The sequence below is a fragment of the Schistocerca cancellata genome, chromosome 2 (assembly GCF_023864275.1).
Source record: "Schistocerca cancellata isolate TAMUIC-IGC-003103 chromosome 2, iqSchCanc2.1, whole genome shotgun sequence".
Lineage (NCBI taxonomy): Eukaryota > Metazoa > Arthropoda > Insecta > Orthoptera > Acrididae > Schistocerca > Schistocerca cancellata.
In genome coordinates this window covers 142,195,534-142,208,893 of record NC_064627.1, presented here as the reverse complement: position 1 = coordinate 142,208,893, position 13,360 = coordinate 142,195,534, and the positions used below count along the sequence as shown (strand labels likewise).

The 13,360-nt window shown below is 40.0% G+C and overlaps 1 long non-coding RNA gene across 1 annotated transcript in view; it reads right to left on the bottom strand.

The window, feature by feature from the left end:
• Positions 1 to 13,360, bottom strand: part of LOC126161426 (uncharacterized) — an 86,392-nt gene that overhangs the window by 63,826 nt on the left and 9,206 nt on the right. The window contains exon 2 of the long non-coding RNA XR_007534910.1: positions 12,897 to 13,154. This is a non-coding gene — a long non-coding RNA (uncharacterized LOC126161426). The remainder of the gene's footprint in view (positions 1 to 12,896; positions 13,155 to 13,360) is intronic.

The window sequence follows — 13,360 nt, the reverse complement described above, 5'->3', positions numbered from 1 at the left end:
AGTAAAGATTTGCTGCATCTTTTATTTTCAGGCAATAAAACGTAAGTCTTTGGTTTGCCGTCCCACGTGATCTTAGCACTGTTGTACAGGGTTATCACATCATTTTGTCCCATTTTTCTGTTCATATACAGACGTTAGAGAGGTATGATTAATACACACTTAAAATGAGTGAGATTAATATACAATATACTATTGATGAGAGGATATACTCTTAATGTAACAGATAAAATGTATGTTACACAATGATTTTCCATACAGTCTTTGTATAGAATAGCGTATTGCCTGGGGAAACCTGTGCGGAGCTTCCAGTGTTGTTGTTGTGGTCTTGAGTCCAAATATATATTTGTTTGGTTCCTAATTGCCGCAGAGTAGGAATTCTTGTGTTGCTGTTAAATCTATATGTAGTGTTAGTGACTTATTTTCTCGTTTTGATAGCCAGTGACAGCTGGGGATAGAGACAGCTTTCCATCTAATGGAATGGTACTGTTACATCGCAATATGACTCCAGTAGAATCACCGAGAATATTACACAACACTTGTGCAAAAACAATACACTAAAAATGCACACATTACCAATTATAATGCAGAGATGAGAAACAAGCCTGGCGGCTGTGGTGATGTAGGACTGTAGAACATGGCATGTCTTACCCGGTGCAGCTATGTAAGGGGAGTATTAATTTGTTTTCTGAGGTGTGTGGATGGCATGTCACGGCACATGGGAACTGTGGTGTGGGAGCTATTAATAGCCTCTTATTCCCGCAGTGAATGGGGGGGGGGTTGGAAGCAGGGCAGCAGCATTATCATAATCATACCACACTGGAGCTTAGATCTGGGCAAACACCGTGGTGTGGACAAGTTGCTGTTCAGTGGCACCTGTGGCAGCGGCAGCGGTGATGGCTGGTATTCAAAGGGTTCCCTGCCTGGCTGCAGAGCTGCATTGGCTTGGCGTGGTGTGGACAGGCAGACTTAGGTGCACACTGCACGGACTACAAAATATGCCCTCTCACATTTTACTTGTTTCATAAAGACGGTACTGTTCCTATACTATCCCAATGGTGGTGGTAAAAGCACAAGTAGACTGGCAACTGGGTAGAAGAAACAAAGCAGAAGCATGGGATTCCAGAGTAGTCTGTTTATGCACCTCCACAGTGTAATCTTAGTGATGTGTGACCTGCAGTGTGTTTTTATAATGTATTTATGCCTGGAGAAAGGTTTCTACATAAATGGACTTGAATTTGTTTAAATTTTCTACTTTTTTCACACTGGGTCATGTGTCATAATGTCTGACCTATCTTGGGCAGCTATGTTTGATAGTGACATCAGAATATGACACAAGTTATGGTAACTAAGACAAGTGTATCTTGGCGACACATCAGCTGGCTATATTGAGTCATACATTATAGCCATTAAGATAAGGCTGGTGTAGATATAGAAACGGATATGTTTTGATTGTGGCAGGCATAGTGTGTCATAAATTATAGTGCTAAAGATAAGGGTGTCATAAATTATAGCCATGCACGTAAGGCTGACATATGCTGGTGGCCATCTTGGTAGTAATAAAGAGTAATATAAATATAGCCATAAACGTATTGGAATACATAGGAAAAGAAATCCGCTATTTTACATCTACACTGTTGATGACAAACTGCAGGAAACGATAACTTCCGTAAACTGTCTGCGAGTAAATATCTAGAGCGCCCTTAAGTCGAATAAAACGATTAAAAAATAGTAGGAAAAGCAGATGCCAGACTGAGATTCATAGGAAATGTAACTCATCCATGAACAAAGCAGCTTATAAGACCCTTGTTCGACCAATTCTTGAGTACTATTCGTCAATATGGGATCCTTATGAGGTAGGACTGATAGAAGAGATAGAGAAAATTTAATGAAGAGCGGCGCATTTTGGCACTGGATCGATTCGTTGTTGCGAGAGAATTACAGTGACACTCAACAAACTCCAATGTCAGACATTATAAGAGAGGTGTTGTGCATCTCAGAGAATTCTACTATTGAAATTTTGAGAGAACAAATTCTGGGAAGAGTTGAACATACATTACTTCCTCCCGCATACATCACGAAATGACCACGATGAGAAAATTCGAGAAGTTAGAGCTAATACAGAGACTTATCAACAACCATTCTTCTGATGCGCCATTCGCGAGTGGAACAGGGAAGTTAGTGGTGTGAGATACCACACACCATTAGGTGTCTTACAGAGTGTGATGCAGATACAGAAATTATAGCAATAAGCCAACTGGGTATTAAATTAGATACTAAATATATATGGGAAAGCTGGCTCGCGTAATGATCACAACGAAAAGATCCGAGAAATTAGAGCAAATACGGAGACTTACAAGCAGTCGTTCTTCCCACGCACAATTCGTGAATGGAACAGGGAAGGGGGGATCAGATAGTGGTACAATAAGTACCCTCCGCCACACACCGTAAGGTGGCTCGCGGAGTATAGATGTAGATGTAGATGTAGATGTAGACCATGTAGTCTGTGCCACTTCTCCCATCAAATGGGATAATGCGATATCTCTCATTTTAATTGCCCGCCATTTACATCTCACCCTTTGGCCTAAAAGGGGAAGGGAAGGGAAGGGAGGGGAGGGAGGGAGAGGAGATCTCGCAATCATGCAGGCTGCGTGTAAATCTGGCAGCAATGCAGACAGTGCCAGGACATATTTTGCTCTTCTATCTACGAAAGTCTAGGGTATGAAACTTTACAGGAGAAAAACATTTTAACCTCATCTTTCAAATAAACTTACCACCAGAGAGTCAAGGTTTCTGTACTAGTAATTAGTTTGAGTTATCTACATTCTTTTAAATTTGGTTAACGAAACTGCTCCATTTTTTCTAACGTTTGTTCTGCAGCGTTGAATTTCCGTGTAAAAACAATATTTCCCACTAATAATATTGGTTTCCTTTTTCTGTGACTATTGCTGAGGATTTGGGGTCATCAGTTTAAAGACGCAACAGTACCTGAATTACCTACTCGTACAGTCCCATACCCACTCTCCTATCACAGAATAGTTATTGAAGACTTAACAGTAACATTTCTTCCTCTGTAATGTAACTGTATATCAGCGTATTATGGGAAACGTCATCGTAAAATAAAAATTCCATTGTTGGCTGTTGGATATTTCGAAGAAACTCAAAGCTCAGCTCGTCGTCCAGTATGTTGTGGGATATGATTCTTCAAGAGACCTATGTTCCAAATGTTTCAGTGAAGATATTAATTTGTAGATAATAAAGCATCGATGCTGATTGTCAAGTTCGTTGTATCCAACTGTATCATGTTACAGTCAGTGATTTCGTAACTGATATCATTGCATTTCTTATCTTCGTTGTAGAGTTATGAAAATTGACATTTTACGTTAGACACAACTTTCAGAGTTAACAGTTCACAAATAATACATCATTCCACCTTACAATAAAAATTAGTCAAACTCTTGACTTTTTATGACTTTCCTCTCTTCATAACTCTGTAAGACTACTTCTCAGAGATTAATCAAATATAACACAACTCGTTGGTGCAAGCATCAAAGATACATTCTTACAATTATTAATATTACGATCTTTACTGGTATGTAACGCGTCCTCTTATATTATTATGTTTTGCTATTGTTGTTAGAAAATTCTTTATTCAGTCGGTCGTCGAAATTTTGAAATAAAAGTTATTGTGGATGTCGCGTAGTAAATATCTCGCGCGAAGCGCTGTTGCGACACAGGCGAAGATCAATTGTGGAAACTAAGCCACTGAATATTACAAATAATGTTATTAAAGAATGCGGCCGACTGACTACGTCAAATAAGAGGGCACGTGCATTCGCGAATGAGTGGTCAAAAAAAAAAAAAAGCGTTAATACTGTGTAGGAAATATAGTTACGCTTGTACACACTCAAATGTATGCGAACATACGAACGGGATAGAGGCTCGTACAGTTTGAGTGTAATCATTCCCCGTGGCCTGGATAAAAAGAATTACAGTTAAATGCATTTATTCATCTTAGAACGTAAATGCGTGGGCTTCGAAATTAAATGAAAAGAAAGACTGCAGGCAATATATTGAAATTGACGGTAGCAGCCACGAAAGGAAAAAGATGAACACATTCACGTACCTCTATTGTTAAGCAGCGTCGCCGTGAAGATCGTCACCTCTATCTAAATTCTCTGCATAAAATTAAAATAATAGTAGTAATTTTCCAGAATTTCAGGAGCTGGGACGAAATCGCTCTGCTTCAAAATCACTTTCATTATTTAACCCAGCTTTATCAGTAAGAAATGGCACAACACGTCTTAACATTAGGACACTAGGACATGATAACAGCGAAAGGTAGCTTATTCTAAAACTAATAAACGAAGAGCGTAAAGTTTCTTTTGTTCAGCAAATGCTTTACACATTAATCTTTGGTAGTTGAACTAGTGTCTATATATTCATAAAAAAATTACATAATTCCTTTACAGGTAGTTGTGAAAAATTATAAGAGTTCTATTCTTATGGATAGTAAAATGTTATGATTGAATTTTCGTAATCAGATACATCGACGGAAAAAAATCACAATGCCAAGAAGGTGTTGTGCGACACAAACGATAATATCTACTCAAATTTCGCCTCAATCGCATAAGAGTGGAGGTAGTAGTGGAAAACAAACTTAGTTGATGCTTAACGTTTACATTTAAGAATGTACAAATATATTGTTATTTCTGCTGAAAGAATGACACAATTCCATTTAGTTATACCTTAACAAAATTCCATCAGAATTGGTGTGTGTTTTTGTTATCAAAAGCGTTGAATTAGATCATTTGAATTTCTTTTTTGTTTCTTTTCAACTTCCAAACTCTAGAGAAGAGTTGTTGGATGTCGTGCGTGATACTGAAATGAAATGGAAATGATTCAAATGGCTCTGCCCACTATGGGACTTAACATCTGTGGTCATCAGTCCCCTAGAACTTAGAACCACTTAAACCTAACGAACCTAAGGACATCACACACATCCATGCCCGAGGCAGGATTCGAACCTGCGACCGTAGCAGTTGCGCGGTTCCGGACTGAGCGCCTAGAACCGCGAGACCACTGCGGCCGGCTAAATGAAATGGAATTTCCCGCACTGTTTGGGGTCTTTGGGCGGCAAACATATGGTTCTAGTGCCTACACAACAGTGGAAACAGCTCTATCAACTATAAGCAAAATTTCAGTGTCGTTTTCTTGGCTCTCGTCGACGCAAACTATTTATTTCAGTACGTAAACGTAGGTATTCCAGGCCAGACATCTGATGGTGGGGTATTTCTCCAAACGTTATTATACACCGCCGTCGAAAATGGAGAGTTAAATACTTCTGAGAAAGAGCCTCTTCCAGGAAGTACTAACACAACACCATATGTGTTCATCGCAGATGATGCGTTTCTGTTATCCACCTACATAATGAAACCATTTCCAGGTGAATTGCACTCGGGATCTCCGTGTCGTACCTGTATGTACAATTACAGACTGTTAAGAGCATGGCGTGTAGTGGAGAATGCGTTCGGCGATTTAGCATCTGTATGGGGAATTTTTAAAAAGCCAGTGGATGTGAGAACTGATACAGTTGAGGTTATTGTTCTCACATGTGTTTCCCTATACAACTTCCTTCAAAGAAGCGTAGCTTCATCATATCTGCACTGCCCTCCTGGTTACACTGATAGTGAAAATACCGGAGAAAGAAGAATAACACCAGGAAAATGAACAGAGGTTGGGAATAATTTGGGACGTTTAGGTCTTCCGAGAACTCCACGAAACGCCAGTTCTGACGCAAGAGCTTTCCGAGAAAACTTAATGAAATACGTTGCTTCTGATTACGGACGTGTCGCCTGGCAATTCAAATTTGTATAATCTTACTTGTAAATAAAACTAGTCTTTTACTCACTGCAGTGGTTTGTTGAGTAATTTATACTCTATTGAGAGAGTAGACAAGTGTATGCAAGTGAAGCAGTACTGCTCCTGCGATTCCTTTTTTCACTTTATTTAAGTTGCCACACCACTCTCAGCAAATTCTAAAACACCTGAACGTCTCTGTAGACTTTAGTTATCGCAAACATTTCACAAAAAAGTTGAATTTTAAAGCACACGGATATGTATCCTCATATCGGAGGGTACGATGAAATCTGCTCAAGACTAAATTATGGGATGTGTTTAAGCTGCAGGCTCACTGCTGCACTTGCTGCGTGACCACTGCTCGCGCGGGCGCAGCTGCAGCTGCAGGTCAAATCGCTGTTCCGGAAGAACAATGATACAACTACAAAATTCACCAAATCGAGATTATTGCACCAGTCATATCAGAAAAAGGTAACGCATGCAGTGAAAGATCGTCAGAACTAGACTTGGCCACTGTTTCTATGTTTCGATACAGTGTATCGATACCTGGAACTGTTTCAGTGCATCGGAACGGCTATGGTTCACTGTTTCGAAACAGTGGTGTTTCATTCCGCCCCTGTCTCGGATCTCGAGCCAGACACAGAAACTGTATCGTTGTTTCAAAATAAGACTGTTTCAGTCCATCTGCGTCTGGAACGGACTAATTGTATCGAAATAGTGATGTTTCATTCCGCTCTGTGTCGGACGAGATTCGGGCTCGGCACAGGTACTGAAACACAACATACCACTTCATGAAACACTTTCAAGAGTGTCGAAATCTTTTGATAAGCAATAGCATGAAGCTTAAGATGTCCGAAAATAAAGCTTCGTTTCTAGCTGACTGTCCTATTCCGAAATGGCGTAACATCTGCTTTATAAACACTAACCAAACAATAAAACAACGCATACTATTCGCATTCAAAATAATAAATATGTGAAAATCATTCAGTTAAATTACACTTTTTTTATAACATACGCTTCTCTGTTCATGTACAGTAATCATATTAAGAAACGCAAGTAAGACTACAACATTTTAAATAAAAAAAGGCGTAGAGTGACAGTTATTAGACATGTACATAAATTTGATGTAGGTATAATTGCAAGCAATCTGTTTGACATATCACTGGTAGTGTAATGGTGAACGGGAAGCATCGTAAATTTATAGTAACAGTTCGAAACACATTGAAACACAAAATTTTTTCTGTTATATTTTGTTATTTATTCGAATTATTTGGCTTTATTTGTGAGTCTATAGTCACTGTGTCTATTATCCACAATGATTCCCTTTGTGTGCATGGAAATTATCAGGATGGGTATATTAGCCATACTAATGGAATGTGGGAATCCCAGTAGCATATCTGTTGTTTCTACAGTTTGCTCCCACCTCCAGTTCCGTTCGTGGTGGTTCTTCTGTCTTCAGCTAAGGCTTTCCCCAGCCAATTGAAAAGTATGAAAGTCACATGACACAAAAGCAGCGCATTTGCTGCAGGAAATACGAAACTGCCAAGACGCCTAAGTGATAGTTTCATACTTTCTGCGTTATGATTAGCGCTCTCGCACCTCATTTGTGTTTATATGGACATACCTATACAGTAGACATTCAAGATGATAAAATGTGTAGGTTTATTAGATTACAAAACACAAACTGTTTCACTGTTTCGAAACACCGTATCGAAACATTACATTGTACTGTTTCATTTGTTTCGAAACATTTACGTGTTTCAGTTTGCCCATCTCTAGTCAGAACTGTAGTTATACATGGTGCCGCTAGAGGGTAGTTGCGGCTTTGTGGAAATATCGATTGTTGTGACTTGGGTTGTAAAGAACATTGTCGTAATTGTCAGTTGCTTGTTTCAGTTTGGTGAGTGTAGTAACGTATCCAGTGAAATAACGACACAAGTTGCGAATACTGCAGACTGAGAATCGTTTCTACTAAATTCCTTGGTTCAATAACGACGTAAGTGTACATTGTGTCATTGTTTTACCGATTTATGAATAACTTTTGCCTCGTAATTGTTCATAGCGTTATTGTTTCCTCAACTTTTAAACAACTTTTTTGCCGTAACTGTTCTTCGCGTCATTGTTGATGTGAACAAAATGGCTTTTTAATACATTTAGGTCAATTTCATTTCCGTTTTATAGGGGTAGAAATGAGCGACCGACTTGCTCTTTAAGGGCTAGCGGAGGATAACAAAGGGACAAGGGAGATAAACTGTTCCATGATTAAGTGAACTACAAGCACGGGTGAGCAGTATAGAGCAACAACTATCAAGCCCACACTGTGAAATAACAGACTAACATGTGACCAAGGTGGAGCCACAAGCATCATCATCAAAATATAGATCGAAGGTAACACAATTGCCGGATGCTTCAAATGCGTGTGTGGTTGAAAGAGCAAGCGCGACAAAATCAGTTCTGAAAAACGATGCCAGTAACATCCCATTTGCCGAGCACCACTTCCGATAGCAGTTCAAATTTGTTCTCTGGCTCAAGTGACAATTATCATCCATCAAGCAGCGATGAATCGTCTAATTCAAGTGAAAAATCAGTCGTCCATAAGGAAAAATGTCCCATTAAAAAGCCTAAAAAAAGAATTCGAAATTTTAGCAACTGGGACAGAGTAAAAGCCGAAACGTTGAGAAACAGTGGGTAAAATTGTCAAGGCTCGAAAAATGGGTGCTCCGTGTACTGATAAATGTATTCTCTCTTGTAGAAAGAAAGTATGTTCAAATGTGTATGAAATCTTATAGGACTTAACTGCTAAGGTCATCAGTCCCTAAGCTTACACACTACTTAACCTAAATTATCCTAAGGACAAACACACACACCCATACCCGAGGGAGAACAAAGAAAGTAACAGAAAGTAGCTGTTCACGAATTACTGGGCACTGGGATCGTTACAAAGACAACGGGACTTTCTAAATACATGCATTGAAACGCTTGTTCTCAAATATCGTCGCATTACTGCTCAAAAACCTAGAAAGCGGAATTGTGTTTTCTACTTGGTGAAAGATGAGCAGAAGATTCGTGTGTGTAAAACATTTCTGATAAACACTTTTGGAATAACCGAAAAGCAAATCCGTACTGTTATCGAAGTGAAAAGGTTGGGATGGCACCTGTGGACAAAAGGGGACAACATGGAAAACACCACAAGACTGATCCAGAAATCTTGGAGTCTGTTAGAATCACATAAACTCAATTCCCCATATTGAGAGTCACTATGTAAGAAGTGACACAACAAGAGTATTCATCGATGGTGGATTATCCATCGTAGGAATGCACAGAAATTACTTTTCAGAGCGATCTTCCGCTAACCTGCCAGCTGCAAATTATGACGCCTACTCGCATATATTCAATACCGAATTTAACATCTGATTTTTTTGTTCCAAAGAAGGATCAGTGCGACCAATGTGAAGCTTACAAAAACGCCACATATGAAGACAAGGCAAAGCTGCAAGAAGCATTTCAAGAACATCAGGAAGAAAAAGAACTGAGTTGCACAGAAAAAAGCTTGTGTAAGGAGTTGGCTCAAAATAAGAAGATACAACTAACTGTTTATGATTTACAAGCTGTCTTACCGGTACCAACGGGACAAACATCTGCCTTTTTCTGCAAGTCGAGGCTCAACTATTACAATTTGATAGTAACTGTCCAAACATACCTTTTTTCACTTTCTATTATTACTCTTGAAGTCTGTTCTACTTATTTTTGTTGCTTGTTGCAGGTCACTGAAATTGGAAACGACAAAACTACCGTTTTTTTGCATGAGGGCATTGGAAACAGAGGCGTGGTAGAAATAGCAACTTGTGTTTTACAATATCTTGAAGAGTTACCCAAGAACCTTCCTGGGATGGATGTCGTATTTTACGCCGACAGTTGTGGAGGGCAACGGAAGAACAAGAAAGTACCGTAAACTCAGTGATTCGCAGAAATCATGTAACAAAATGTTTCTATTGTAAAAATAGCATTGATTAAAATGTTCATTCTCTTCTATTGCAAACGTATTTGTATGGAGTACAAAGGTTGTATATTCGGTCCATTATGCACAAGTATTTGATTCGTGGTCACACCCAGGACGAGGGAGACGCAGTTCACAGCATCATTGAGAGAGCAGTTGCGAGTGCTAAGAAGCCAGGGCCAATTTATGTACCCGATCAGTACATATCAGTCATCCGAAATACAAAAAGAAGGAAAATCCGCTACATCTTAAAGAAATGGGCTTTTGAGATTTCAATGAGATTAAAGCTTTGCATGATGAGATGGCAGTAGTGCTGAATGCGAAAGTACTACCTTACTTCATGTTTCTTTACTATAGCTCTACCGCAGAAACTGTAGAAACGCAATGTCGGTTTATGCTAGTCTCCTAGGCGAAAAAGACATGAACGTGACCTCTTAGCGTTTTATTTTGTATCGAAGGCCTGATAACAGATGTGACGTCAGAATGTTCCTTATTCCGCGACCAGAGTCAGTTAACACGAACGTTTTCCGGGCAGGGCTCCTCATCAAATCGCAAACTGTTTCTGGATGGGGATATGGTGTTGTGGATGGTCCGTCATTGGCAGTCGTCGACATGTAAGTGGCACAATAAAATGTGTCCGATGGGTCCGTCATTTGATTTCGTCACATATCGGATATGTCCGATTTATCTGATTTTTTAAATTTTTTTTACTTCTGCAAACACCAGCGATCTAGCAGATGTAGTGTCAAAACTGCTAGGTGAAGTTATCGGTTGCAATTAAAAATTGTGTTTTAACGCAACTGGTGTGCTTCTTCTTCACATCGGAAATCTAGTTACGCCCTTCGCACCGCCCCCCCCCCCCCCCACCCCCCACTCTCCAGTCCAATCGGACTTCTTCGCCACCTATACTTGCGTCACGTAGTCAAAGAGAAAAACTGGACGAGATGAAAGCTCAAAAAGAAGTAAAGCTCCTTCACAGAGTGAATGTAGAATTATGTTCTACAACAATTTCAAACGAACAATTTCAAATATTTACCGTAAATTGCGAAAAAAAAATTAAATAAAAATATTGACCCACGATTTTGCCATTTCAATATCGATATATAGGTGGGAGAATCGTCGCCTGCATATATCGAACTTATGGTAAAAATTAAAATATATTGATACTTTATTAACAGCCCTAGTGTAAGCCAAAGTCTGTTCTTCCTGCTCACGTAATTAGGATTTTTTGATATGCCAATAGCCTCACTGATCTTGCGTTTCACGATCCATGACTCCTTGTCAAGTTCGCAGGTTTCGCTGATTATTATTTCCTTGCGGCAACAATATTTTCTTGCGCTCGGACACGCAGATTTGTTGTTGCCCTCGTCGAATGTAGCGCTAATGTTCACGGGTGCCTGTTGCCGGTAGCCTACAGGTTTCGTCGATGTAGATTTCTCCGCACTGATTGTTGACCTTAATCTGCAGTGGCCGAACGCCATTACGCTTGCCCGCCCTCTTCTGGAGAACTGCTGTGCGGTGTGGAGCCTTATCAGGTACGCCTGACGGAGGACATCGATGAAGTTCAAAGAAGGGCAGCTCGTTTTGCATTATCACCAATTAGGGGAGAGAGTGCCATGGATATAATAAGCGTGTTGGGGAGGCGTTCATTAAAACAAAGCCGTTTTTCCTTGTGGTGAGATATTTTCACGAAATTACAATCACCCACTATTTATTATGAATGCTAAAATATTTTTTTAACTGCTGCTACATAGAAATAAATGACTATCGTAACAAAATAGAGCTCGCACAGAAAGCCGTAGGTGTTAATTTTCTCCATATGTGAGTCGAACGGTCGAGAAACAGTCTAAAATTAGTTATGTTCACCCTTCGTTAGACACTCTGTTGCAGAGTAGTCACGTAGATGTAGATTTAGCACTGACTGTCATACTGTCGTACCTCCTCGGGTGTAATAGGAAGATGTAATGACGCTGTGAAAGGTCCACGCATTGCACCGAAGTACTCTCCGGCCGTCCAGTTGAGGTCACCACAAAGAAAATCCATGACATGTTAATGCGAGACCATCGAATAAAAATTGTGAGACTGCTGACAATGTAGGCATGGCAACTGAGCGAATGCATAATATCCTGCACGAAAATCTGGCTATGAAGGAGCTGTGTGAAAAGTGGGTGGTGCGATTGCTCACAGTCGACCAAAAGCGGATCTGCCACAACGTGTCAGCACAATGTCTGGCGACGTCTAATCGCAATTCGCAAAACATTTTGCGCCAATTTGTGACTGTTGATGAAACATGGACCCATTATTACACACTAGAGTAAAAATGGCAGTAAAAACAACGGACAAATGTTGGTGAAAGTACAGGAAGGAAGCCAAAGACCGTTTCGTCTACTGGTAACGTGGCGGCCTATGTTGTTTGGAATTCCCAATGAAACATTCACAGATTACTTGGAAAAAGGCAGAATCATAACTGGATGCTATTATGCTTCATTGTTGGATCGCTTGTAACTTGCGTTTCCTGGAAAAAGACCAAGATTGGTTGGCACGCAAAAGAATGGTCTTTGACCAGGATAATGCACCATCGCACACATTTGCGATAACAACGGCGGAAGTGCATGAACTGCCTCTGAATTGATTCCTCATCCACGCTATTCACCAGATTTCTTCCTGTTCCGTAGCTTGAAGCTTTATCTTGCTGGGAAGAAATTTTCATTAAATTAGGGAGTGATACTTGCAGTCAACGAGTATGTTGCAGTGTTTAACAGCACCTATTTTTCCGATGGGGTGAAAAAACTGGAGTATCGCTGGAACAAGTGTATTTCTATCAAAGGGGACCATGTCGAGTAGTAACGTGACTTGTTAACACAGCAAACAGTTTTTCTTGCTTTTTCACCTTCACGAAGATATGCAAATATTTTAATGTGTTATTTTACAAGTAAATCTAAAGAAAGAAAGTTCATATAAATATAGGTCCACAAATGTTTAGTTACGGAGTTACGGCTAATAAAAGGTTTTGCATGAAATTTAGCATCACAGAATGCCTTACCTCCTCCGTTTGTTCCTGTGAGCGACAACTTCTGGGCCTTCCGGGCGATTTCAGCAGAAGTGCATACTTCCTGTTGCTTCATTGTCACACGTGACCTGATTGCATGTTCAGACGGTACAGGATTTTTCCTACCAATGCTGAAATAAAGACGGGATTCCCGTCTAGCAGCAGCAACACAGGTATCGTTTTTGTAAAAGGCTTACACTCCAACAACACGTTCGTGCCTGCTCTAGCGCTCCATTCCACCAAATGGCGTGCCTACAAGAAACATATGACAAGCATTCAGTATTGCGAATAATAACCATTCCATTTTTAGAGACTAAATAAAACAGCTTATTTTTCTGCAGCACCCTGTACTATACGTGAAAAAAGAAAAGAAATGCAGAAAGAAACAAAACTTTTATATTTGTTGATGACACTATTGTACTGGAACCTCCCGCCGGAGGTTCGAGTTCTCCCTCGGG